Source organism: Dermochelys coriacea, chromosome 1 (genome assembly GCF_009764565.3).
Source record: "Dermochelys coriacea isolate rDerCor1 chromosome 1, rDerCor1.pri.v4, whole genome shotgun sequence".
NCBI classification, from domain to species: Eukaryota; Metazoa; Chordata; order Testudines; family Dermochelyidae; genus Dermochelys; species Dermochelys coriacea.
In genome coordinates, this window is record NC_050068.2 from 275,143,066 (window position 1) to 275,169,827 (window position 26,762).

The 26,762-nt window shown below is 41.7% G+C and overlaps 1 long non-coding RNA gene across 1 annotated transcript; it reads right to left on the reverse strand.

Moving 5' to 3' along the window:
• Positions 1 to 370: 370 nt before the first annotated feature.
• LOC122457806 lies at positions 371 to 26,150 on the reverse strand. The gene is made up of 3 exons (XR_006277480.1): positions 26,089 to 26,150; positions 3,969 to 4,143; positions 371 to 594 (listed from the first exon to the last, which is right to left on the reverse strand). It is a non-coding gene; the product is annotated as an uncharacterized LOC122457806 (long non-coding RNA).
• Between the last annotated feature and the right edge of the window lie 612 nt (positions 26,151 to 26,762).

Below are 26,762 nucleotides of genomic sequence, written 5' to 3' on the forward strand. Positions count from 1 at the left end.
ACTTCAGAGGAGCCTGAGACAGAGACCCGTGCTTTGAACAGTGAAGAGGAGAAGAAGAGTGGGGAGAGACACGGTGGAGGACTCCAGCCATGCTGTGAGCCAAAACCTGTTTGAGACTCTGCCACAATCTAACCAGTCCCACCAGGTGAACACTGATGAGCCTGATGAAAAGGAAGGGAATTCAGATAACTGTGTGCATGCTTTTGTCCTTACAGTACTCAGATTTAAAGCTGGCACCCGACCCATCCCCAAATTAACAAGACAAGAGTATTGATTTTTTGTTGTTCTACTCATATGAGATGAGGTAGAGATACAACAAACAGAGGTAGAGTTGTCAGCTGCTTTTCATTCCCCTGTTTGGTTAGGCAGGTGGACATGTGCACATGTTTATATGCACAGGGATGTCTGTTTTATCCTCCTGAAACATTGTGATGAAACTTTGATGGAGATATTCTGCAGTCCTCTCCCAAAGGTTTCTAGGGATAGCTGCCTTATTTCTTCCTCTTCCTCCTTTGCTATTCCTGTGATGAGTTTGTCTGGCATCATTGTTGTCCGCAGGAGTGAGATATCTGTATTGTTTTTCCACTCGAAGTTCTATTTTTGGAAAATCAAATATCTTTATTAGTTCACAATAAATATTGCAGAATTCATAGTGATAGTCAAAGCAAACAATACTTGTAAACGCACAACAAGCATCAAAGAATTCATAGCTCCAGGAAAACATATCTATAAATGTATAGCAAGCAGTATACAATTCTTTGCAGCCAAAGCTCCAGATGCAGAGAACACTCCAGCATAGAACACTACTCTGGAGAATTATTTAAAATGCTCATTAAAAGCTTCCCTCAGCTGAATAGTTCCATGTTGGGCACTTGTAATAGCCTTTGTATCTGGCTGTTCAAAGTCAGCAGACAACCACGCCTCCTCTGTCCTCCACCTGGCAGCAGTTTTTTCCCTATTGTCTCAGGTATTATGCAGGACACAACTGGCAGCTATATTAGCAGAAGTGTTGTAAGCAAGACATGAGACGTAATTCTTCCATTCTGCTCAGCACTGGTCAGGCCTCTACTGGAGAACTGTGTCCAGTTCTGAGCACCTCAATTCAGGAAAGATGTGGACAAATTGGAGAAAGACCAGAGGAAAGCAACAAAAATTATCAAAAATGAAGAAAACATGACCTGCAAGGAAAGATTGAAAAAAACTGATTTTGTTCAGTCTAGATAAGAGAAGGCTGAGGGGGGACATAACAGCCTTCAAGTAAATGTAAGTTTTTCATAAAGACAAGGGTGATAAATTATTCTCCTTAACCACCGAGGACAGGACAAGAAATAATGAGCTTAAATTGCAGCCAGAGAGATTTAGGTTAGACATTAGGAAAAACTTCCTAACTGTAAGGGTAGTTAAACAGTGGAACAAATTACCTAGGGAGATTGTGGAATCTCCATCACTGGAGGTATTTAAGAACATGTTAGACAAACAGACTTTCAGGGATGTCTCAGAACAGGGGACTGGTTTAGATGACCTATTGATGTCCCTTTCAGTCCTACATTTCTATGTTTCTATAACTGATGGGATATTGTTCTTACTGAGATCCAAACTAGTGAGTAAACACTGCCAGCCTCCATTCAATCTACCAAAAGCAGATTCAATAGTCATTCTGCACCTGCTGAACTAATAGTTGAATCTTTTCTTGGTACTGCCATGGTGGACAGTGTATGGCTTCATGAGCAAGTGGTAGGCTGGGTTCCCCCAAAATCATTATTGGCATTTCAGTATCATCAATGGTAATCCACTGGTCAGAAAAGAATGGCCCTGCTTACAGCTTTCTGAAGAGTCCTATATTCTTAAATATGACAGTATCATGTACCTTCCCATGCCAGCTCACATTGGTATGAGTGTAGCATCCCATGCCATCAGTCACCTCACAGCAGTTCGGGAAACCTCATTGCTGCAAATCCATCCATATGTCCTTCACATTGTCAATAATCACAGTCCTGTGTATCAGGAGACAAGCTTTTGATACTGTCTCCCATAGTATTCTTGCCAGCAAGTTAAAGAAGTATGGGCTGGATGAATGGACTATAAGGTGGATAGAGAGCTGACTAGATCGTCGGGCTCCATGGGTAGTGATCAATGGCTCCATGTCTAGTTGGCAGCCGGTATCAAGCGGAGTGCCCCAAAGGTTGGTCCTGGGACCGGTTTTGTTTAATATTTTCATTAATGATCTGGAGGATGGCCTGGACTGCACCCTCAGCAAGTTTGCAGATGACACTAAACTGGGAGGAATGGTAGATATACTGGAGAGTAGTGATAGGATACAGAGGGCTCTAGACAAATTAGAGGATTAGGCCAAAAGAAATCTGATAAGGTTCAACAAGGACAAGTGCAGAGTCCTGCACTTAGGACAGAAGAATCCTATGCACCACTACAGACTAGGGACTGAATGGCTAGGCAGCAGTTCTGCAGAAAAGGACCTAGGGGTTATAGTGCACAAGAAGCTGGATATGAGTCAACAGTGTGCCCTCGTTGCCGAGAAGTTTAATGGCACTTTGGGCTGTATAAGTAGTGGCATTGCCAGCAGATTGAGGGACGTGATTTTTCCCCTCTATTCGACATTGGTGAGGCCTCATCTGGAGTACTGTGTCCAGTTTTGGGCCCCACACTACAAGAAGGATGTGGAAAAATTGGAAAACATGCAGCGGAGGGCAACAAAAATGATTAGGGGACTGGAAGATATGACTTATGAGGCGAGGCTGAGGGAACTGGGATTGTTTAGTCTGCGGAAGAGAAGAATGAGGGGGGATTTGATAGCTGTTTTCAACTATCTGAAAGGGGGTTCCAAAGAAGATGGAAATAGACTGTTCTTAGTGGTACCAGATGTTAGAACCAGGAGTAATGGTCTCAAGTTGCTGTGGGAGGTTTAGGTTGGATATTAGGAAAAACTTTTTCACTAGGAAGGTGGGGAAGCACTGGAATGCGTTACCTAGGGAGGTGGTGGAATCTCCTTCCTTAGAGGTTTTTAAAGTCAAGCTTGACAAAGCCCTGGCTGGGATGATTTAGTTAGGAATTGGTCCTGCTTTGAGCAGGGGGTTGGACTAGATGACCTCCTGAGGTCCCTTCCAAACCTGATATTCTATGATTCTATGAATGGCCTTACATGTTTGTATGACAACAGCCCCCTCTGTGGATTTTCCAACGCCAAAATTATTTCCCACTGACCAGTAGCAATCCGTCATTGCAGGCTTCCAGAGTATGATCACCATTCATTTCTCCACGGTCAATGCTGCTCTCATTCTGCTGTCCATGGACTGGAGGGCTGAGGTAAGCTCAGTGCACAGATTCAGGAATGTGGTCTTTCACATCTGAAAGTTTAGGAGGCTTTCCTTGCCACCCCAAATCTGCATAATGCTAATTTCTAAGAACCAGAAGCAGTTCTCTACTATCTACAGCTGCTCTGTGAATGCCCCAACAACTGATTTGGTTTTTGCTATGTCCTTCAGCAAATTATCCTCCAAGAAATTGTCATGTCCCCTGTCATTGCAGTACTGCCTGCTGCTCTGGAAAATTGTGCATCCTGTAGTTGAAATGTTCATAAGAATAGTGCCCCGCAGGTTTGTAGGATTTTTTTTAAAGGCACAAATAATATTGAATATGGATGGGACGGGGAAAATTGAATGCTGGGAACCAGACCCTTAGCTCTCAGACATCCATGGCAAGTCATTTCTATCTCACAATACATTGTGAAAATTTTCCAAAAGGCATTGCACTGGTGCTTGATGCATTGGGATACCTACCCATGGTTCACTTCACTTTGCATCTATATAAGCACTCCTGGTGAGTATACACAGCACAGATGCAAGCAGCAAACTATGCATGCACCTGAACAATATACAAACTTCAGTGACTGTCTGCCTATATAACCTGCATCAACCACAGTTTCTAGTGTAGACATGGCCTGTGAATCTTACCATTACTCCCTCAGTTAGAAGGTGCTCCTACACATTGCCCTTTGTCTTTCTCTTCATCTATTTCACACACACACGACTTCTAGGACATCAAGTTGTCCTCACTTCTGCAGTATATGAATGACACACTATTGTACATCTCTTCTCGTAAATCATAGATCATATCAAATGGGAGTGCCTGCAGTGATGAGATTAGAGTAATATTGATGAGCAGTATAATAGAGTGGTACAAAGAGAAAATGCACCATACAGGAAGATTGAATGGAACAGGCAGTGTTAATGAGAACAGAATAGAAACATTGAAAGTGAAAGCCAAACAAACAAAAATATAAAGGGGAAGCAGAGTGAAGCAATTGAAATTAAAATCTGAATTGGAAGTAATAACAATGAGCGGAACAAAATACAAAAAAAATTAGTCTTTTATTATATAGTATCCTTAGCACATAATATCACACACAGTGATTCTGGGGTCAATGACAAGCCAAATAGAAATGTTAAAGTGTGTGTTAGGCTTTTGTTTTTTTAAAGGCAATAGGCAAGATTTGAGTGAAACAATTACTTGAAAGTGTGACTCTCTAACTGTAAGGAATCATGGGAAGGAGACAGAAAAGCAGTCAGAATATAGAAGGGGAGTAGAGAAGGGGGTAGTAGTAGTGATTTGCTGTGATGGTAGTAAATAGGATATACAATTTTAGAGAAGAGCAGTTTTGAACTGAGTTTGGAAATAGGAAGCCCATCAAAGAGAGAGAGTTATTTTGGATCATAATGGACATACTTTTACTGTTTGTCTTTGTTCCATTAATTCCCAGGTCTTTTACAGAAAATAAATTATTTTTTTAAACAAAAGCATCCTTGCTCCTGTAAAGTATATATTTTATATACATTTTGCAATGGGTAGTGTATTTTCATTTTTCCCAGCAAAAACAGCTTTTTGTGCTGAGGCAAAACAGAAATGTGGGTATTCAGTGAAATGAAAGGAAACTTTTAAACTGCTTAATAAGGAAGACAGAACATATTTTAATCAATTCAGAAACTTACCAGTGAATTCAAAAATACATGTGTAATACTCTTCAAAATATTTACTTATTACTACACGTTGTTAATGCAAAGAATTATTGTTACTGTTTCATTACTTACAGGGTTCTTGCTGTCTCCATGCCACATAGATAAAGCCTGCCAGTAGTCATATTACAGATATTATATAGAACAGTCCCATGAGAGAGGCACAAAGGGACAGAAAAGCTCCAAATTTGACGGTCCACTACCATGCACCTGGGAGATATTATTTTGCACCTATGCAATGTGGATGCATCCCAGAAACCTTCAGCTGTGTAAACTCAAAGAAGCTGCATCACCAAAAAGAGTTTTTTAATGCACTGCTCAAGTTAGAGCCCTGAACAAAGGAGATACTTTAGTAATTCCTCCGTTGGGCTCTCTGCATTTTACATGAAGGCCGAAAACTGACCCTCTATGATCATGGACACTATTTTTAAAAATTTTAAATTTAATTCCACTCTTTTATGTGCTAAACTGTGAAGTCTCCTGAACTGACACCCACGGAGCTGTGAATTTTAGATGAATAGAACTCTTAATGATCAACTCTACAGTATGTCTGATAAGTTCAGCATAATTTCATTTGTATGGAAAAATTCTCTTGATGTTCAATTGATGTCCTGCTGTTGTATTTTAATGAATTGAATTTTAATTTCTTTTCATTTTAAGAACATCTATCCAGCCCTTATCCAGGATTTATAATTGGGAGGCAAGGGTGCGGGGGTGGAGAGGAATTAAAGCATTGTTGTTAAAATTTCAACATTTTTGTTTGAAGTTTAGGATAGTGGATTTGATCAGGTAGCTAAGAATTATATTGGAATAAAGGCAAAACATATTTAATTATAATTTGAAAAATGAGAACAAGCATTATATTGGATGACTTGTTTTGTAAGATAATAGACTCATTAGAGTAAATGTTAGAGTAAATTATTTGCCTCATTGATTGTTAGAATTTTTTAATAAAGTTAATGGGCTAAATTGTGAATTAATTTGCACCAGCAGAAGTCTGCTGTAACTCATGGCATGACTAGTGTAACTGGCTGGTCGAATTTGGGACCAACATCTGATCCAGTCTCCCTCATTAATTTTTTTAAAATAAGTTAAATATCATTTTTCAGTATTAGTTGTTACTTAATGCTTCAAATATTGTAACAAGTTTCAGATATTCTCTTACCTTTAAAATGTATGTGGGGTTCAAGATTTGCCCTTTCTACTTTCTACCATCATTTTTGCTTCCTTTGCATCATTTTATTTTCTTTTTAAGGATTGATTCATCCAAAATGCACTTTGACAGCTGCTGGCCAACAAAACCCTGCAAACTTCCTGAGATTAGATCCATAACCATGTAAGCTGCTCACTTTACGTAGGGGGTAAGGACCCATGTGATACATGAAATGTGGGGGGGGTAGCTCCTTTTGATGGACATCCAGACAGCCAGTTAGCAGTAAAATCCCTCTTGGTAGCTGTTCTCTGCTTGCTTTACCTGTAAAGTGTTAAAAGTCCCCCAGATAAAGAAAAGGAAGTGGGCACCTGACCAAAAGAGCCAATGGGAAGGTAGAACTTTTTAAAATTGGGAAAGAAACTTTCCCTTTGTCTTTTGTTCTCCGGAGAAGGAGATGCAGAGCAGCAATGCTATAAGCAGGAATGCTGTGTAAAGTTTGAACCGATATGAAAACATCAGATTATATCTAGAACTACTTTTAACAACCCAAAAATATATAAGTAAATTAGGAATGCTTAGGAAGATGGGATTAGGTTTATTTCTGTTTATTTTTTAAGGCTTGTGGACTCCTCTGTGCTAACCCAAGGTGCTTTTGTTTGCTTGTAACCTTTAAGCTAACCCCCAAGAAATCTATTTTGGGTGCTTAATTTTTGGAATTGCTCTTTTAAAATCTAGCAAAAGCCTAAATTCCACATGTATTTTCTTCCTTTTTGTTTTAAATAAAATTTACCTTTTTTAAGAACAGGATTGAATTTTTGGTGTCCTAAGAGGTTTGTGCATATGCTGTTTGATTAGCTGGTGCCAACAGCTAATTTCATTTGTTTTCTTTCTTAGCTCTTCCCAGAGGGAGGTGAAAGGGCTTGAGGGCACCCCACAGAGAGGAATTCCCAAGGGCTCCTTCCTCCTTCCAAGGGGGTTTTTTTGCATTTGGGTGGTGGCAGTGTTTACCAAGCCAAGGTCAGAGAAAAGCTGTAACCTTGTGAGTTTAATACAAGCCTGGAGTGGCAAGCATTAAATTTTAGAATCCTTGTGGGCCCCCACCTTCTGCACTCGGAGTGACAGAGTGAGGATTCAGCCTTGACACCTTTGCATCATTTTTTTTCTTTTTAAGGGTTGATTCATTCCAAATGAACTTTGACAGCTGCTGGCCAACAAAACCCTGCAAACTTCCTGACATTAGGTCCATAACCATGTAAGCGGCTCACTTTTCGTGGGGGTAAGCCCCTACCTTTTGATGTGAATGAAATGGTCTATTAGGCATTCCTTCCTAATGATATAATCTATGATTCTACTCAGCCCATTCACCAGACACTTTGATCACAATTAGTCAAGTTACCAAACAATAGCATTTGAGAGGCCAGAGTTTTACCCTTGAGTCAGAAACATAAATAAGAGTGGTGAATATTGCCATATGTAGATTTTATAATACGGCCTGTAGTCATGCAGCCTATCTTCAGCTGCGGTAAGTCACATAACTCCATTTAAGCTCAAAAGTTTGTCTCTCTCACCAACAGAAGTTGGTCCAATAAAAGATATTACCTTACGCACCTTGTCTCTCTACTATCCTGGGACCTACATGGCTAAACAACACTGCATATAATGAATCTATGCCAGTTTACCCCTGCTAAGGATCTAGCCCATCTTTTGAGAATGACAACTGTATTCACTGGTATTACTGATTTTCTGCTTTCTGTAGACATTATTTACAGGCGATTGCCAGCTTCTTTCTCTGTAAATTAAATGACCTTCCCTTGTCCTATAGATTTATTTTTTTAATCATTGAGATTCAGGTTGCCAACCTTCTAATTGCACAGAACCCAACACTCTTGCCTCCCCCTCCCCGCTGCCATGCCCCTTCTCTGAGGCCCTGCCCGCACTCACTTCAGGCCCTGTTCCTCCATGGCTCACTTTCTACCACCCTCATTCACTTTCATTAGGCTAGGACAGAGGGTTGGGGTGCAGGAGAGGGTCAGGGCTCCAGCTGGGTGCAGTCTCCAGTGTGGGGCCAGAAATGAGGGGTTCATGGTGCGGAAGGGGGCTTCAGGTTGAGGCAGGGGGTTGAGGTGTGGGAAGTGGTGAGGGCTCTGGCTGGGGATGCGGGCTCTGGGGTGGCGCTGAGGATGAGGGGTTTGGAGCGCAAGAGTGGGCTGCGGGCTGGGGCCAAGGGGTTTGGAGTGCAGGAGGGGGGCTCAGGTCTGGGGAAGGAGTTGGAATGCGGGAGGGGGTTTGGGTTGTGGGCTCCGGGAGGGAGTCTGCATGCAGGAGGGGGCTCAGGACTGGGGTAAGGGGTTGGGGTGTGGGAGGGATGTGGGCTCTGGGAGGGAGTTCTGACCTGGGGCAGAGGGTTCATGGTGCAGTGTTCTGGGATGGAGTTAGGGTGCGGGAGGGTGCTTAGAGCTGGGGCAGGAGGGTTGGAGTGTGGGCTCCGGCTGGGTGACGCTTACCTCAGGTGGCTCCTGTTCAGTGGCGCAGTGGGGCTAAGGCAGGCTCCCTGCTTTCCCTGGCTCCACACTGTTCCCGGAAGTGGATGGTACGTCTAGAACCTAGGCGGAGGCATGGCTAGGTGGCTCTGCGTGGTGTGTGGTGCCCGCACCTGCAGGCGCTGCCCCTGCAGCTCCCATATCTGCGGTTCCCAGCCAATGGGAAATGCAGTGCCATGCTGGGTGAGTTGGTATCACACAGAACTTTCCTGATCGCTCCTGTGCCTAGGAGCCTGCCTTAGTCCCGCTGCACCTCCGACCGGACTTTTAACAGCCCGGTCAGCAGTGCTGACTGGAGCCACCAGGGTCCCTTTTGGACTGGGCGTTCTGGTCGAAAACTGGACATCAGACAACCCTAACTGAGGTATTAGATGAAATGGGAGTTGTTACCCCATATACCCAGTGGAAGTGTCTGCAAGTGAGGGATATGATATCATACATGAGAAGTTTAATGTTGCTTTAAAGGACAATACTTCCTGCAGTCTAACAGTCCTGGAACATAGAGTTAAATTGATCCAAAAAAAAGGGTCTCAGTAATAGTATGCAACTTCCAGAGGAAAGCTCCAAAAATATCCAAATTGGAGCTATAAACAGGAAATAAACAAATAATCCCAAAGTTGTTTAATTTTCAATATGTTCAATTTATCCCATAAGCTGACAGCTGCAACTGTTTTTCTTATATATCTCCTTGAAACTTTTATAATTGATCCCCCAATCCAAAATTTCTTAAAAGAAATAGGAGGTAAGCAAATCTCAGAAAGTCCTGTGCAAGTACTAAATACAGATTGCTTCTAGAGGAATCTGAAACTTCCACAAATTAGGAAATCTAAGATGCTATCATGTTCTCTGTGTGTGTATATAAATCTCTCCTCTGTTTTTTCCACCAAATGCATCCGATGAAGTGAGCTGTAGCTCACGAAAGCTTATGCTCTAATAAATTTGTTAGTCTCTAAGGTGCCACAAGTACTCCTTTTCTTTTTGCAGATATTGAACTGTATGCAGTATCTGTGGGGAAACATAGTATATTAAGTTTATGTAACACTGCGGACCAGGATTGTATGTAAGATTGTGTTCTACTCCATGGAGGAAGGTTACCACAGCTCCCTCAGGACTTAAAACGGTGGTTAAGATGAATCACTCACTTTGTAAACACTGCCAACTCCTGGGGAGTTTCACATATACTGGATCAAACTGGATTTCCAAAGACTAGGAAAACAAAGAAAGGGCTTTTGGCTTAACAAGGCTGCACTTAAACTGACTCAGCATCTTCTTTCTGATCCAGCAAATGGACAGGATCTTCTGTCCAAGGGCCCCAACCCTTGTGCAAGAATTAGAAAGACTTTGGACTACCAGACCTCACAAGACTTTCTTATGTTTTCTTTGTAATGCTTTTTCCTTGAGAATGAAGTGCTTGCTGAGACAGAGCTGTGTGGTAACTTGTAACTGCTGGCAATACGCTGTTCTTAGCCTCTCAGAGAAAGTAGAGTAAAGGCACTGGCCTTTAGGCAGACTGGTTTGCTGGGGATATATACCTATATTTTTGTCTATTATCCATGCACTTTCCCATAGTGTTTTTTTAATATTCTGCATTTGCTTTAATCTTTGTTTTTATATTTCACACTTGTTTCCTCAGTTCTCCTTTGTGCATCTTACTCTATCTTCTCCACTTTTTTTCTTTCCTCCATTTCTCCCTCTACACCACCTTGTTCCTTATTCCTTTCTATCTGACCAATTTTTCTCCACTTTTCTCTTTCTTTCCAGTTTCCCTCTTTCCCATTTCCCCTGCTATCTTTGCATGGTTTTCCTCCTGTTCTTGATTTGAAATGTCAGGTAATAAATGTACTGTGAGCACAGTATTTTCACTACAATAAGCTCTTTCACTCTTGCATGGACTGAAACCTTAATTGAAATCAAGCCTCACGTCTGAATTTCAGTGGGAGCTGTACTATTGCAAAAGAAAGAACAGAAGTAGATGATATAACTAATTGAGAGCTGAAACATCGGGGTGGTATCTGCAGCTGCTCCATTTTAATGGATATTGTGAAATTTAGAGATCTGGTCTTGATTATTAAATAGATATGTCCATCAAGAGTGTACAAGTTAATGCCTTGATGTAGTAGCTGAGAAAGAGATGGAGGATAGCCCAATCTGTATTACTTTGTCAAAGGTAAGAAGATGAATGTCTGAACCCTATTGAAGCCTGGTTTCAGTTTTACTTTTAAAACTTAAGATCAAGCACCTGCCAAAATAAATAATTCACAATGAAACATTTAATGGATTCTGCACTGTAGATACCTTGAGGCCTATATCTTCTGGCAGCATTATTGAAGAAGTAGAACTGCCAAGGGGGGAAGAGTTATTTACAGTCAATGTGAACCACTCTTTCCTAATGATAGGAAGGCTTCTGAAACTTACCTTGTTCGTGGGAAGATGGAGAGGGTTCTCTTTGTATGCCTTATCTGTAAGGGCAGAAAGGGAGTTGCTGTTAATGTTTTTCTTCTAATTTTGCTTTGGGGTGGGTAGGGTGGCCCATTTTTTTCATCCTTCCCTCTTTTACAGTCTTTTTAAAAGGAAATAGTATACTTAAATTCAGTTACCTCTTACACATATTACTGTCCTCTCCATTAAACATAAGGATACTGTTTCCATTTTAAGTCAAGTAAAACCAGTTTGAATGACCTGAGCATTGCCCATTCACTCCTTGCTCTACCTAAACCAGACCTGATCTCTGGGCTCTTCTAGATTAGTGTGGGTTGTATTTTTTTTTAATTTAAAAGACTGTTGTTGAATTTTATATACAGTGAAAAAAACTTTCATCCATTCAAACGCTAGTGAACAAATGACTCTCTTACCTGATTTGGGACGCACACCACACACACTCTGTAGGATCAAAATTTACCCCTTCCTGGAGTTTGACTTTTTTAGCAAACAAGTGAACAATAAGACAAATAAGATAGGCCAAGATTTTCTGAAGTGACTAATGACTCTTTGCACCTCAGGTTTTGGATGCCCAACATCAGACACATTGAAGGGACATGATTCTCAATGGGTTTTCAATGTCCTGAAAATTGGGCCTCTTTGAGGCACCTGAGTTTGGACACCCAAAACCTCAGGCACCCAAAATTCCTGGTAACTTTGGAAAAATTTGGCCACAGAGTTCAGTCCAGGTCTTCTCCACAGGCTTTGCAGCTGCAAGGATTCTATATTCAGTGGTGCTCAGAATACACCCTCAATTCCTCTCTTTCCTTAGTCAAGGCAGCTCAGCTCTGAAACCTCTCTTTTATTCTTTCATCAAATCATATTCTTGCCAGCTGGCAGGCCCTCAGTGCACTTGATACAGCAACATCTGCCACAGAGGAACGAGGAAGCATCATGCTTTTTACACTCAGTAGCACTGGTGACAGTTGGTGTGGGAGGCTCCATAGGTTGGGACTGAGTTGTGTTTTGTTTTGTTTGTTTTTGTTTTTAATAAAAAAATTCTTTTCTGCATTTTAAAATTGCTCCAGGAGCTGTGTCAGAGAGGAAAAAATGGAACAGGAAAGCAATTCAGATTAGATAGATCAGTTAATAAATGCTAACTGCTTCTCACCAATAAACAAACTAATTATATTTACAATTAGAGATATTCATTAAAATATTTAAAATATTCATCATTTATAATCCTTGTCTGTGTATGTGACAAAGTTGTGGATACCAATAGACAGCAATGGATAGCACTAAAGGGTCAGAATTCAAACACAGCTACAATATTTTTGACCAAGATATAAATATTTTTAAATATAGCACTTCTAACATAATACTCCGACAACTGATTGCTTATTTACATTTATGAGTAAGTACAAAAGTTTAAAGACTCTTTTCTGGTGCCTTTGCTAAAAAATAAATATATAATCATACCAGAAATAAAGGCTACAGTTTCTTCTCACTGGTAAATCCCAAAATAACTAACCACAATAAAATCATCCCCAAACAATACCTCCAGCTCCACAAACAGGCCTCATCGTTCCCATCCCTCCCTAAAAGTCTGAGTACATATTTAGCTCCACATATTTGAGTTATATCAGATGAAGGGATGGGATTCTATTCCAATCTCTGAGAGGGGTCCAGTTTGTTGATAGCAGCTGTGGCAGTATGGCATGGGAGAGAAAAATAGCTTTCCTCAAAACTACTATGTGCTTGTCCCTCGCTGCTTCCAGCAGCTGCCATTGGCCTGGAGCAGCAAACCACGGCCACTGGGAGCCGCGATTGGCCAAACCTGCGGACATGGCAGGTAAACAAACCGTCCCAGCCCTCCAGGGGCTTTCCCTGCACAAGTGGGAGAACAAGTTTGGGAACCACTGACCTAGAGACATAGACCAGGGTGTAGGCTGCAGGGATGTGTTGGCCGCCGCTTCCCGCAGCTCCCATTGGCCAGGAATGGCAAATCGCGACCGTGGGCGGCCATACCTGTGGACGGTCAATGTAAACAAACTGTCTCGCAGCCCGCCAGTGGATTACCATGAACGTGCGGGCCGCAGGTTGCCCACCACTGGACTAGAATAAAAGCACTTGTCCTTAAAATGCTTATCAAGGGAAGACTATAGCCACTTGTCCAATTATGCAAGAGTCTAGAGATGAGACAACTATGCCTTATCATGAAGGATATTTCAAGCAGCCAACAGAAGTAATGGTAGCATCATAGATGCTCCAACTTCATCCATCCCTATGGGGGAAGGATCATCTATAGAAATGTAATAAGTTACGTATTTAAATATTTTCTAAATGAGACTCAAGTACTTTAGTTCTCACTCAAGCACAAATGGTATGTTACATAATAAAAATTAACATTAAAATGTTTTTTGGAATTACCAGTGATTAATTTGTTATTTCCAGACCTTAATGGCCTGGCAGCATACACTCTCATTTTACTGAAGAGCTGCAGACTAATAATGATGCTGAGTAGGACTGTGTTAAAGCAGAACTCATTCTTATGCATGGGAAAGCAAAAACATTCAAAGTTGTTGTAAAATAAAATCTATTAATATTTAAAATAAAAGTTAATTTAAATTAAATGTTAATTTAAAATTAGTTTTCAGTTAATTTAATTGAGTTAAAAGTATAAGAAAATAGTAGAATCTGCCTTACAATTTAAGATTGCCTGCATTCCATAGGAATGAGTTCATCTTTTCTTATCCCCACTCTGCAATAGCAAGCTGTCAGGATACCAATTCCCATTTAATTATACATCACTAATTTTAAGACATTAAAACTTTAGTGGTTTGTATTGCTTTCCTTTAGACTTATATCTAAGAGACTTATCAGTGACACAGGAGTTCTTCAAAGGAAGGACAAATTGCAATATTTTTGACATGTATCAAGAATAGAACAGAAAGATGTCTTTCTCGTATTTACTTTGGCAATTGGACAAGTACCTAGCATAAAGTAAGCTTGCCAAATTGCCCAGATCTCTGTTATCCACTTTCATTCAGTACTTGAGGAACTGAATCTTTTTGCAGTTCCACAAAAGTGGGCTAGCCTAGCCATTTCATTTCAAGAACTTGCTCTTGTAAGCAGGGTCTGAATGAACTCTCCCCTGACAGCTAGCTGTGGAGGGCAAGAGACTTCAGGAACAAACTGTATTTACATGAACATACCTACTCTGCCTAGACAGACCACAGTCCACCAGACAGACACTGTGTTGCTCAAAGTGATCAACTTTGGCTGGTGTTGGGTTACAAATCACTGAAGTTCTGAATGCAGGGGTAGTGAAAGGTTATCAATGTTGTTAGCTATATGATATGAGTAAAGGGCAGCAGAACTGTGCTTAACCCGTGCTGAAAGAACTCGCTAAGTCAGGGGCTCGAATGCCAGACCCCTGTGAAAGTAATGGGGGTGGGGACAAGTGTCCCTGCCAGGAGATGTGGACTCTGCCTTAAGGTCCCTGGTCTGGTTTAACCTGGCTCTCCCCTCTGTTCAAAGATAGAGCTAAGTAGGCTCCATTAGGAGTCTTTTGTTAAGTGCTCACTAGAGCTGAAATCACTTTTGGTGGGACAGCGTTTATGCCCAGCCTGCTTCAGATTCCTCCACTAAGAGATGACAATCACTAAGATCTGGGTGGAACTTCAAAAGACTGACCTGCACGGGTCACAGCAGAGAGGCAGGTGGCCGCAGAAGGTGACAGACGAATGGCACATGATGGCAGCTGGCACGGTAGCCAGCAGAGCGAAACAGCTGCTGGCAGGATGTCCAGTGGAGAGGAACAGCAGCTGGTGGAACAAGTGCTCAGAGAGTGGAACAAACGAGGTGCCTTCTTCCCTGGGTGGGAGGTGAACTCACACAGATGCATCTCTGAACCCTGGGTCCTCACTGACCAAGGACAACCACTATGAGTGGGGTATGGTGAGGGAGCAGGGTGGGGGGTGCAGTAAAGAAACTTTTGGTTGTAGACCTCAAGACCAAGAGGCAGAAGACACTGCCCCATGCACTCTAGGGTGGGTGTCCTCCTCACAGTTTTATGATTATGATTCCTGCTTGCAGCATTTCCCCTAATTAATTTCAGATGATTTCCCTCCTTTCATTAAAAGTTTATTTTCTACACTCAGACTCTGTGCTTGTGAGTAGGGAAGTATTAGAGGCACCCCAGGGTGGTATGTAATTTTTCCAGATTACTGGGTGGGGATTCGAGCCAGTTCTGTGTTGTATTGTTGAAAAGGAACCCCTAGATATTGAACCCGGCCCCGGTTGCTGCCAGCTCACCTTGGCAGAAGGGTTACATTCTCAACAACTTTACTTCTGCTATCAGACACTCCTTCATGCCATAAAAGTTATAGTAATTATTTGTGGTAATCTTACTCTTTGAGGGTATCATTGAGCAACAAGGGTGATGTCATGGTAGATGTCTGCTATAGACCACTGGATCAGGGGGATGAGGTGGACGAGGCTTTCTTCCGGCAACTAACAGAAGTTACTAGATCGCAGGCCCTGGTTCTCATGGGAGACTTCAATCACCCTGATATCTGCTGGGAGAGCAATACAGCAGTGCACAGACAATCCAGGAAGTTTTTGGAAAGTGTAGGGGACAATTTGCCGGTGCAAGTGCTGGAGGAACCAACTAGGGGCAGAGATTTTCTTGACCTGCTGCTCACAAACCGGGAAGAATTAGTAGGGGAGGCAAAAGTGGATGGGAACCTGGGAAGCAGGGATTATGAGATGGTCGAGTTCAGGATCCTGACACAGGGAAGAAAGGAGAGGAGCAGAATACGGACCCTGGACTTCAGAAAAGTAGACTTTGACAACCTCAGGGATCTGATGAGCAGGATCCCCTGGGAGAATAACATGAGGGGGAAAGGAGTCCAGGAAAGCTGGCTGTATTTTAAAGAATCCTTATTGAGGTTACAGGGACAAACCATCCCAATGTGTAGAAAGAATAGTAAATATGGCAGGTGGCCAGCTTGGCTTAACAGTGAAAACCTTGCTGATGTTAAACACAAAAAAGAAGTGGAAGATTGGACAAATGACCAGGGAAGAGTATAAAAATATTGCTCGGGCATGCAGGAGTGAAATCAGGAAGGCCAAATCACAGCTGGAGTTGCAGCTAGCAAGAGAAGTTAAGAGTAACAAGAAGGGTTTCTTCAGGTATGTTAGCAACAAGAAGAAAGTGTGGGCCCCTTACTGAATGAAGGAGGCAACCTAGTGACAGATGTGGAAAAAGTTAATGTATTCAGTGCTTTTTTTGCCTCTGTCTTCACGAACAAGGTCAGCTCCCAGACTACTGCACTGGGCAGCACAGCATGGGGAGAAGGTGACCAGTCCTCTGTGAAGAAAGAAGTGGTTTGGGACTATTTAGAAAAGCTGGACATGCACAAGTCCATGGGGCCGGATGCGCTGCATCCGAGAGTGCTAAAGGAGTTGGTGGATGTGATTGCAGAGCCATTGGCCATTATCTTTGAAAACTCATGGTAATCGGGGGAGGTCCTGGACAACTGGAAAAAGGCTAATGTAGTGCCCATCTTTAAAAAAGGGAAGAAGGAGGATCCTGGGAACTACAGGCCAGTCAGCCTCACCTCAGTCCCTGGAAAAATCATGGAGCAGGTCCTCAAGGAATCAATTCTGAAGCCCTTAGAGGAGAGGAAAGTGATCAGGAACAATCAGCATGGATTCACCAAGGGCAAGTCATGCCTGACTAATCTAATTGCCTTCTATGATGAGATAACTGGCTCTATGGATGAGGGGAAAGCAGTGGACATGTTGTTCCTTGACTTTAGCAAAGCTTTTGACATGGTCTCCCACAGTATTCTTGCCAGTAAGTTAAAGAAGTATGGGCTGGATGAATGGACTATAAGGTGGATAGAAAGCTGGCTAGATTGTCGGGCTCAATGGGTAGTGATCAATGGCTCCATGTCTAGTTGGCAGCCGGTATCAAGTGGTGTGACCCAGTGTCGATTCTCGGGCCGGTTTTCTTCAATATCTTCATTAATGATCGGGAGGATGGTGTGGATTGCACTCTCAGCAAGTTTGCAGATGACACTAAACTGGGAGGAGAGGTAGATACACTGGCAGATGGGATAGGATACAGAGGGCCCTAGACAAATTAGAGGATTGGGCCAAAAGAAATCTGATAAGGTTCAACAAGGACAAGTGCAGAGTCCTGCACTTAGGACGGAAGAATCCCATGCACTGCTACAGACTAGGGACCGAATGGCTAGACAGCAGTTCTGTAGAAAAGGACCTTACGGGTTACAGTGGACAAGAAGCTGGATATGAGTTAACAGTGTGCCGTTGTTGCCAAGAAGGCCAATGGCATTTTGGGATATATAAGTAGGGGCATTGCCAGCAGATCGAGGGACATGATCGTTCACCTCCGACTCATTCGACATTGGTGAGGCTTCATCTGGAGTACTGTGTCCAGTTTTGGGCCCCACACTACAAGAAGGATGTGGAAAAATTGGAAAGCATCCAGCGGAGGGCAACAAAAATGATTAGGGGACTGGAAGACATGACTTATGAGGAGAGGCTGAGGGAACTGGGATTGTTTAGTCTGCAGAAGAGAAGAATGAGGGGGGATTTGATAGCTGCTTTCTACTACCTGAAAGGGAGTTCCAAAGAGGATGGATCTAAACTGTTCTCAGTGGTACCAGATGACAGAACGAGGAGTAATGGTCTCAAGTTTCAGTGGGGGAGGTTTAGGTTGGATATTAGGAAAAACTTTTTCACTAGGAGGGTGTTGAAACACTGGAATGCGTTACCTAGGGAGGTGGTGGAATCTCCTTCCTTAGAACTTTTTAAGGTCAGGCTTGACAAAGCCCTGGCTGGGATGATTTAGCTGGGATTGGTCCTGCTTTGAGCAGGGGGTTGGACTAGATGACCTCTTGAGGTCCCCTTCAACCCTGATATTCTGTGATTCTATGAAGGTGAGGCACCTCTCCATAAGAACCATCTAGGAAAGTCTTGAAGAATTAAAACTTGTTTTATTAATATCCAACAAATAGTGTCAATCACTGATCTGGGACCTTAAAAATGAGATCTGTATTTCTATTCCCATCACATGCCAGGAAACCACATGAAGTTTTGAGAAAAGAGTTGTTTTAAGAACCCCAACCTATATAGACCCCTGGTTAGAGGTTAAAGATAAGCCAGATATTTTCTGTATTAATTAAAAACCCCAATTAATGTGACCTCTACTGCAGAAAAAATTCTTTTATCCTTCTGAATCAGATAAGATGAGAGGCTGAAAAGACTCATTAAATACTTGTTGCTCTGACTTCCGGGAGCCACTAAGGATGCATAGCTTTACAGCTCCCTTCCCCACCTCCTAAAATCCACAATTGTTCACAATTAAATTGCTTTTTTCCATCTAATTTCCATCAAGTATTATTCTATAACTCCTTTCTTTCAATTTAAATACCATTATGGATGCTGCTTCATCTCCAGACTTTCTACAAAATCCTGAAAAGCAAAAGCCATTGATAGCTGACAAGGGAGAGGCTGCCCCTCTGAGACTAGATGCTATTATGGACTGGCTAAAACAAATCTCAAGTGATCAGACTATCTTGAGAAGAATATTTGAAGATATAACTGAGGTAAAAAACATTACTAGTACACATCAAGCTACTTTTCTAGGCTCAGCTTCAAGACTTGATGAAGCTGAGAACAGAATCTCCTTGCTAGAAGACACAGTGATTATTGTGAATATAACTGCAGAGCAACAGGAAAGGACTATGAAAACACTGCAGGACAAATCTAATGCTCTTGAGGGAAGATCAAGGAGAAACAATCTGAGAATTGTAGGGTGCCCAGACTGGCTGAAAAAAGGGATACCTGAGGAATTTTTATCCACCAGACTGCCAGCGTTTTTTTCTCTTTTCCCTGATCAGAATTTACATATTGAGAGAGCCCACTGCTCCCTTGCATCAACCTCCTCCAAATCCAAAACCCCAGGCAAATGTAAGATTTTGAAAATAAAATAGTAGGAACTCATTCTCCATAAAGCTCAAGAATTTAAAAATCTAACATGGAATGGACACAGGTGTATAATTTTCCTGGATAACACCAAGGACGTGGCAGAGAAGAGGGCTAATTTCAATCGATCAAGAGCCCTAGCCAATGGTTTGAGTTTGGACAACCTCATTTCCTTTCATGCTACCTTTAAATTTAAAAAGGTGAGCAAAGTGCTTAGTTTTATGACAGCAGAAGAAGCTGAAAGGTATCTGATCTTACTCCAGCAAAGGACCCTGCAGAAGATACAGACAGGATGAATTAAAACAAATTTACCAGCTCAGTCACTGCATTGCTGGAATTCAGTTATCAGTTGAGCAACAAACTGTACAGGGAAAATCCTTTCTCTCCGTTTTATTTCCTTGAACTTCTCTTGTTTCACCAGCACAGGGAAATGGCTGGGGAGTAAGTGTCCAGGGAGAAGAATCTGATCGAATGTTGAACCTCCTGATTCGCCATCTGGGCTCAGGAAACAGCTCTGGTTGTTGATGCTAGCAGGTTGGAGTGTTACAATATGGCCAGTCCTGCTTTGCCTGCATCTATCCACTTTCTTCCCCACATGATTCCAGTGCAGTGGGAGCACACCCACTTCTGAAATGCTGACTCCAAGCAAATTGCTTCTCCAGACATGGGGACTCTTTACACCTGTGCATCAGCAAGGCCCAACAGAGGAGTGTGATTTTGTTTTCTGTCCAAGGCACTCTCCATCCTGGTACCTTTTCCAGCCCTTTCCCTCTCCACTTTATTATTAATTATTATTATTATTTTATTTTTAATCTTCCCATTCTACCCTTAATGATTTTACTTTGTTTCATCCCCATCTAATTTCCTAGATTCTGGGGTTATAATAAATCTGGAAATATTCAATCCATTTGTCCTCATGTACTGTAATGTCCTAATGTAATGTAATAAGAAATACCAGATCTAAACAGTGTAATGAAGATTTCAGTTTAATGATTAATTTTTTTCAATTCCCCAACTGTAAAGAAATCCGGTCTCCTAAAATCCTTACCAAGAATAATTGATGGTTATGATCCACCAAATTACTGAGAATGTGTCGGTCTGAGGTGTTCAATTGTTTTTTCAATAATATTAGTTCAAATGCTTTTCTTTAGTTTTTATTTTTATTAAATGAGTTAAAATAAATATTATGCTAATTTATATTGCTGATGTAACCATTGGGCAATGGCATTCACATTATCATCAAGTATGGACGAGGTTCTAGGGCAGTGGGTCTCAAACTTTTGTACTGGTGACCCCTTTCACACAGCAAGCCTCTGAGTGCAACCCCCTTAAATTTAAAAACTTTTTTTTATATTTAACACTATTATAAATGCTGGAGGCGAAGCGGAGTTTGGGGATGGAAGCTGACAGCTCGCAACCCCGCCATGTAATAACCTCGCAACCCCCTGAGGGGTCACAACCCCCAGTTTCAGAACCCCTATTCTAGAGTGCAAAGATTAGGCAGAACTGTTCTGACAATGAACCCTTATGTGCAAATGGTCCAGTTATGTTAGAATAGGTTATTTAAACAATGTATGTAACTTTCTTGTAGATACACTATAGACTTGTTCACAGGTTTCAGAGTAGCAGCCGTGTTAGTCTGTATTCGCAAAAAGAAAAGGAGTACCGGTGGCACCTTAGAGACTAACAAATTTATTAGAGCATAAGCTTTCGTGAGCTACAGCTCACTTCATCAGATGCATTTGGTGGAAAAAACAGAGGAGAGATTTATATACACACACACAGAGAACATGAAACAATGGGTTTATCATACACACTGTAAGGAGAGTGATCACTTAAGATAAGCCATCACCAGCAGCAGGGGGGGGGAAAAGGAGGAAAACCTTTCATGGTGACAAGCAAGGTAGGCTAATTCCAGCAGTTAACAAGAATATCAGAGGAACAATGGGGGGTGGGGTGGGAGGGAGAAATACCATGGGGAAATAGTTTTACTTTGTGTAATGACTCATCCATTCCCAGTCTCTATTCAAGCCTAAGTTAATTGTATCCAGTTTGCAAATTAATTCCAATTCAGCAGTCTCTCGTTGGAGTCTGTTTTTGAAGCTTTTTTGTTGAAGTATAGCCACTCTAAGATCTGTGATCGAGTGACCAGAGAGATTGAAGTGTTCTCCAACTGGTTTTTGAATGTTATAATTCTTGACGTCTGATTTATGTCCATTCATTCTTTTACGTAGAGACTGTCCAGTTTGGCCAATGTACATGGCAGAGGAGCATCGCTGGCACATGATGGCATATATCACATTGGTAAATGCGCAGGTGAACGAGCCTCTGATAGTGTGGCTGATGTGATTAGGCCCTATGATGGTATCCCCTGAATAGATATGTGGACAGAGTTGGCAACGGGCTTTGTTGCAAGGATAGGTTCCTGGGTTAGTGGTTCTGTTGTGTGGTGTGTGGTTGCTGATGAGTATTTGCTTCAGATTGGGGGGCTGTCTGTAAGCAAGGACTGGTCTGTCTCCCAAGATCTGTGAGAGTGATGGCTCGTCCTTCAGGATAGGTTGTAGATCCTTGATGATGCGTTGGAGAGGTTTTAGTTGGGGGCTGAAGGTGATGGCTAGTGGCGTTCTGTTGTTTTCTTTGTTGGGCCTGTCCTGTAGTAGGTGACTTTTGGGTACTCTTCTGGCTCTGTCAATCTGTTTCTTCACTTCAGCAGGTGGGTATTGTAGTTGTAGGAATGCATGATAGAGATCTTGTAGGTGTTTGTCTCTGTCTGAGGGGTTGGAGCAAATGCGGTTATATCGTAGCGCTTGGCTGTAGACAATGGATCGAGTGGTATGATCTGGATGAAAGCTAGAGGCATGTAGGTAGCAATAGCGGTCAGTAGGTTTCCGATATAGGGTGGTGGTTATGTGACCATCGCTTATTAGCACCGTAGTGTCCAGGAAGTGGATCTCTTGTGTGGACTGGTCCAGGCTGAGGTTGATGGTGGGATGGAAATTGTTGAAATCATGGTGGAATTCCTCAAGAGCTTCTTTTCCATGGGTCCAGATGATGAAGATGTCATCAATGTAGCGCAAGTAGAGTAGGGGCATTAGGGGACGAGAGCTGAGGAAGCGTTGTTCTAAGTCAGCCATAAAAATGTTGGCATACTGTGAGGCCATGCGGGTACCCATCGCAGTGCCGCTGATTTGAAGGTATACATTGTCACCAAATGTGAAATAGTTATGGGTCAGGACAAAGTCACAAAGTTCAGCCACCAGGTTAGCCGTGACAGTATCGGGGATACTATTCCTGACGGCTCGTAGTCCATCTTTGTGTGGAATGTTGGTGTAGAGGGCTTCTACATCCATAGTGGCTAGGATGGTGTTTTTAGGAAGATCACCAATGGACTGTAGTTTCCTCAGGAAGTCAGTGGTGTCTCGAAGATAGCTGGGAGTGCTGGTAACGAAGGGCCTGAGGAGGGAGTCTACATAGCCAGACAATCCTGCTGTCAGGGTGCCAATGCCTGAGATGATGGGGCGTCCAGGATTTCCAGGTTTATGGATCTTGGGTAGCAGATAGAATACCCCAGGTCGGGGCTCCAGGGGTGTGTCTGTGCGGATTTGTTCTTGTGCTTTTTCAGGGAGTTTCTTGAGCAAATGCTGTAGTTTCTTTTGGTAACTCTCAGTGGGATCAGAGGGTAATGGCTTGTAGAAAGTGGTGTTGGAGAGCTGCCTAGTACCCTCTTGTTCATACTCCGACCTATTCATGATGACGACAGCACCTCCTTTGTCAGCCTTTTTGATTATGATGTCAGAGTTGTTTCTGAGGCTGTGGATGGCACTGTGTTCTGCATGGCTGAGGTTATGGGGTAAGCGATGCTGCTTTTCCACAATTTCAGCTCGTGCACGTCGGCGGAAGCAGTCTATGTAGAAATCCAGGCTGCTGTTTCGACCTTCAGGAGGAGTCCACCCAGAATCCTTCTTTTTGTAGTGTTGGCAGGAAGGTCTCTGTGGGTTAATATGTTGGTCAGAGGTGTGTTGGAAATATTCCTTGAGTCTGAGACGTCGAAAATAGGATTCTAGGTCACCACAGAACTGTATCATGTTCGTGGGGGTGGAGGGGCAAAAGGAGAGGCCCCGAGATAGGACAGATTTTTCTGCTGGGCTAAGAGTATAGTTGGATAGATTAACAATATTGCTGGGTGGGTTACGGGAACCATTGTTGTGGCCCCTTGTGGCATATAGTAGTTTAGATAGCTTAGTGTCCTTTTTCTTTTGTAGAGAAGCAAAGTGTGTTTTGTAAATGGCTTGTCTAGTTTGGTCGGAGTATGAACAAGAGGCTACTAGTTAATTTGCAAACTGGATACAATTAATTTAGGCTTGAATAGAGACTGGGAATGGATGAGTCATTACACAAAGTAAAACTATTTCCCCATGGTATTTCTCCCTCCCACCCCACCCCCCATTGTTCCTCTGATATTCTTGTTAACTGCTGGAATTAGCCTACCTTGCTTGTCACCATGAAAGGTTTTCCTCCTTCCCCCCCCCCCGCTGCTGGTGATGGCTTATCTTAAGTGATCACTCTCCTTACAGTGTGTATGATAAACCCATTGTTTCATGTTCTCTGTGTGTGTGTATATAAATCTCTCCTCTGTTTTTTCCACCAAATGCATCCGATGAAGTGAGCTGTAGCTCACGAAAGCTTATGCTCTAATAAATTTGTTAGTCTCTAAGGTGCCACCGGTACTCCTTTTCTTTTTATAGACTTGTTCGTAACTTTAGACGCTAGTCATTTTTCCCCCTTTGTTATTGTTGTGAATAGTTAGAATGAATCCAGTTATACCCCAAATGGGTGTATTGCGGGGTGGGGGAGATGAGTAACGATGTCATCCCCTTGTAAACTTCTGGCACTTAGGTCTTATTTCCATTTGGATACGAGTTATGTATTTTTATGTGATCTTGGTCAGTTTTGACCACTTCATTTCTTTTTCTCATTTTTTTTCATTTGTTTCCCACATCATACCTATCTTTTACCTTTCCTGGTCTGCCTTAACCTCTCCCCTCTCCTTTTATGCCCCAGAAGCAGTGAGTGGGAGGACTCAGACATACCACTCACAGATCTGGATCTAACAATAGCCCAAGCAATGATGCTATTCAGGCCTCTATTTGACCTAAACATTCCATAAATTGTGTTTCTTGGAACATCAGTGGGGTGACTGACACGACAAAAAAGAATGATCACCCACTGAACCACTGAAACTAACACTAAAATAACTGAAAACAGATATTATCTTCCTACCAGAAACCTGTTTTAATGACTTGAAGGCAAAGAAATGTAGGAGGAGGGTTGATGGGGGAAAACAACTCTTCTCTGCAGCCAAAGGTATAGCAATATTGTTTCACAAAAAACTCAATTTACAAATTCTAGATGTAAATAAAGATGAGGAAGGTAGATTTTTCTGGTGAAAACTAAGATCTCTGACTCTGTGTATACTCTGATTATTATATATGGACCCAGAAAAGATGATCCATGTTTTTTAATTTTTTTTTCCAAATTAAGTAATATACCACAAGAATCAATCATCATAACAGGAGATTTTAATAAGGAGTTGGACCCTTTTTAGACAAGTTAGTGTGGCCCCACGTGTACAAAATCACATGCTAGAAATATTATAAAAGATTATATGGAAGAATTAGGGTTAAAAGATCTATGGCAGTTGCAGAACCCTACAATGAAGGATTTTACTTTTTTTTCCCTCCCCACATTCATGAATAGATTTCTTCAAATCTGGTGGACTCAGACTTGATTTAATTATTTAGCACTATTATGATCTCTGATCATGTACCAGTGATAATATATTTTCCCCCTCCTCAGACAAATTGGACTTGTAAAATATGGAGACTAAACTCCTCTCCTTTGAAAGATAAACATTTTCAAAACTATGTCACAGAAGAAATTTGTTTTTTCTTCAAAACAAATGACACCAAAGAGATCCCAACCCATCCTACAGGATACGCTAAAAGTTTTTATTAGGAGCAGGGTCAATTCTTACCCATGGATAGAAAGAGGATTAGCCAGGCTAATTCTGGTACAAATTAAAACTATGGATTTAAAGTGTGCAAAGTACCCCTTCCAAAGAAATCTTTAAAAAAGTAATCAGTCTACAGTATGAAGTAAATTTATTGACTTCACCTCAAGTTTATGTTCTTTTTAGACTCAAACATACTGAGCATCATGGGAGTGAACAGAGAAAATTCTTGCATACACATCTAAAAGAGAGAGCTCAGAAGTCCTGAATAGCATCAGAACAAGGGCAGATTACTACTTATCAAAAAGAGATCAGTGATCAATGCTTAAAATTCCAGCAGGTTCTTTCAATAATTATTCATCACCTGCCTCAGAAGAATGGAATAATTTTGTTAAAACTCCCACAAATCTCAGAAAAGTAGCAGATCAGGATGTCTTCTCCCTTGCAATCAGAAGAAATAATCAAGACCATGGAGGAAATAAGTCCGGGTCAGACCTCCTCTCCTGATGGCCTACTCATAGAATTTTATCAAGTCTTAAAGAAATTCTGCCTCCTAAACTGTTACACATTTATGAAGATGCCCTAAAGAAAGTTATATTACCTGCTACTATGAACAAACCCCTAATTACTATACTACTTAAACTGAGCAAGTATATGCAAAAATGTTACAGCCATAGACCCAGCTCTTTAATCAATACTGATATAAAATACTTTCAAAAATATTGGTTAAGAGGCTTGAAAAGTAATAAATGATATGGTTCACCCCAAGCAATGGGATTTATTAAAAAGCATGGTTCAAATAACATGTCAGTTGATTAACGTTATGGCATTCCACCAACATTCTAGAAATTTCCATGAACTCATTTCATTCAGTGAAGAGAAAATTTTTGACAGAGTGAACTGGAAATATCTGTTTCTTACCCTGCATAAAGTTGGGTTGGGACCTTTATTCCATGGATAAAGCTGTTATTGTCCAACCCCAAGTCTTGCTTACCAACAATAGCACAATAACCCCTCTCCCTTTGATCTGTTTTGGGGAACTAATCAGAGGCCCTCACTCACCCTTCTTGTTCAATTTAGCATTAGAAACACTTACATTACTAATTAGGGAACACCAAGTATTCAAGGGATCAAAACAGGGTCTTAGGAGACAAAATCCTTCTACATGCAGATGACATCCTCCTATTTATTAAAAATTCAGATCAATCTATTCTAAATACCGTGCAAACACTACATGATTTTGGCAAATTCTCTGGCTCCAAGATAAATTGGGATAATTCAGAAGCAAAAAAGAGCTCATTGGATTTGGTTGCAAGTGGCTCTCCTATAGGGACATTGAGATGGCAACTGTCATACCTCAGACTTCGCGGCATCCTGTTCTCTAAGGAAACAGAAAACATAATCAAGATTAACCCAGCCCCAATAATCATGCAGTTAGCAAATGATTTAAATAGATGGCAGGCATTACCTCTCTTTGGGGGAAAAATAAGCAATTAAAATGAACGCCCTCCCCAAGATCTTTTTTATTCTGAATTCCCTCCCTATCCATATGCCTACATATAATTTACCAAAATCAACAACATGTTCAGGTCCTT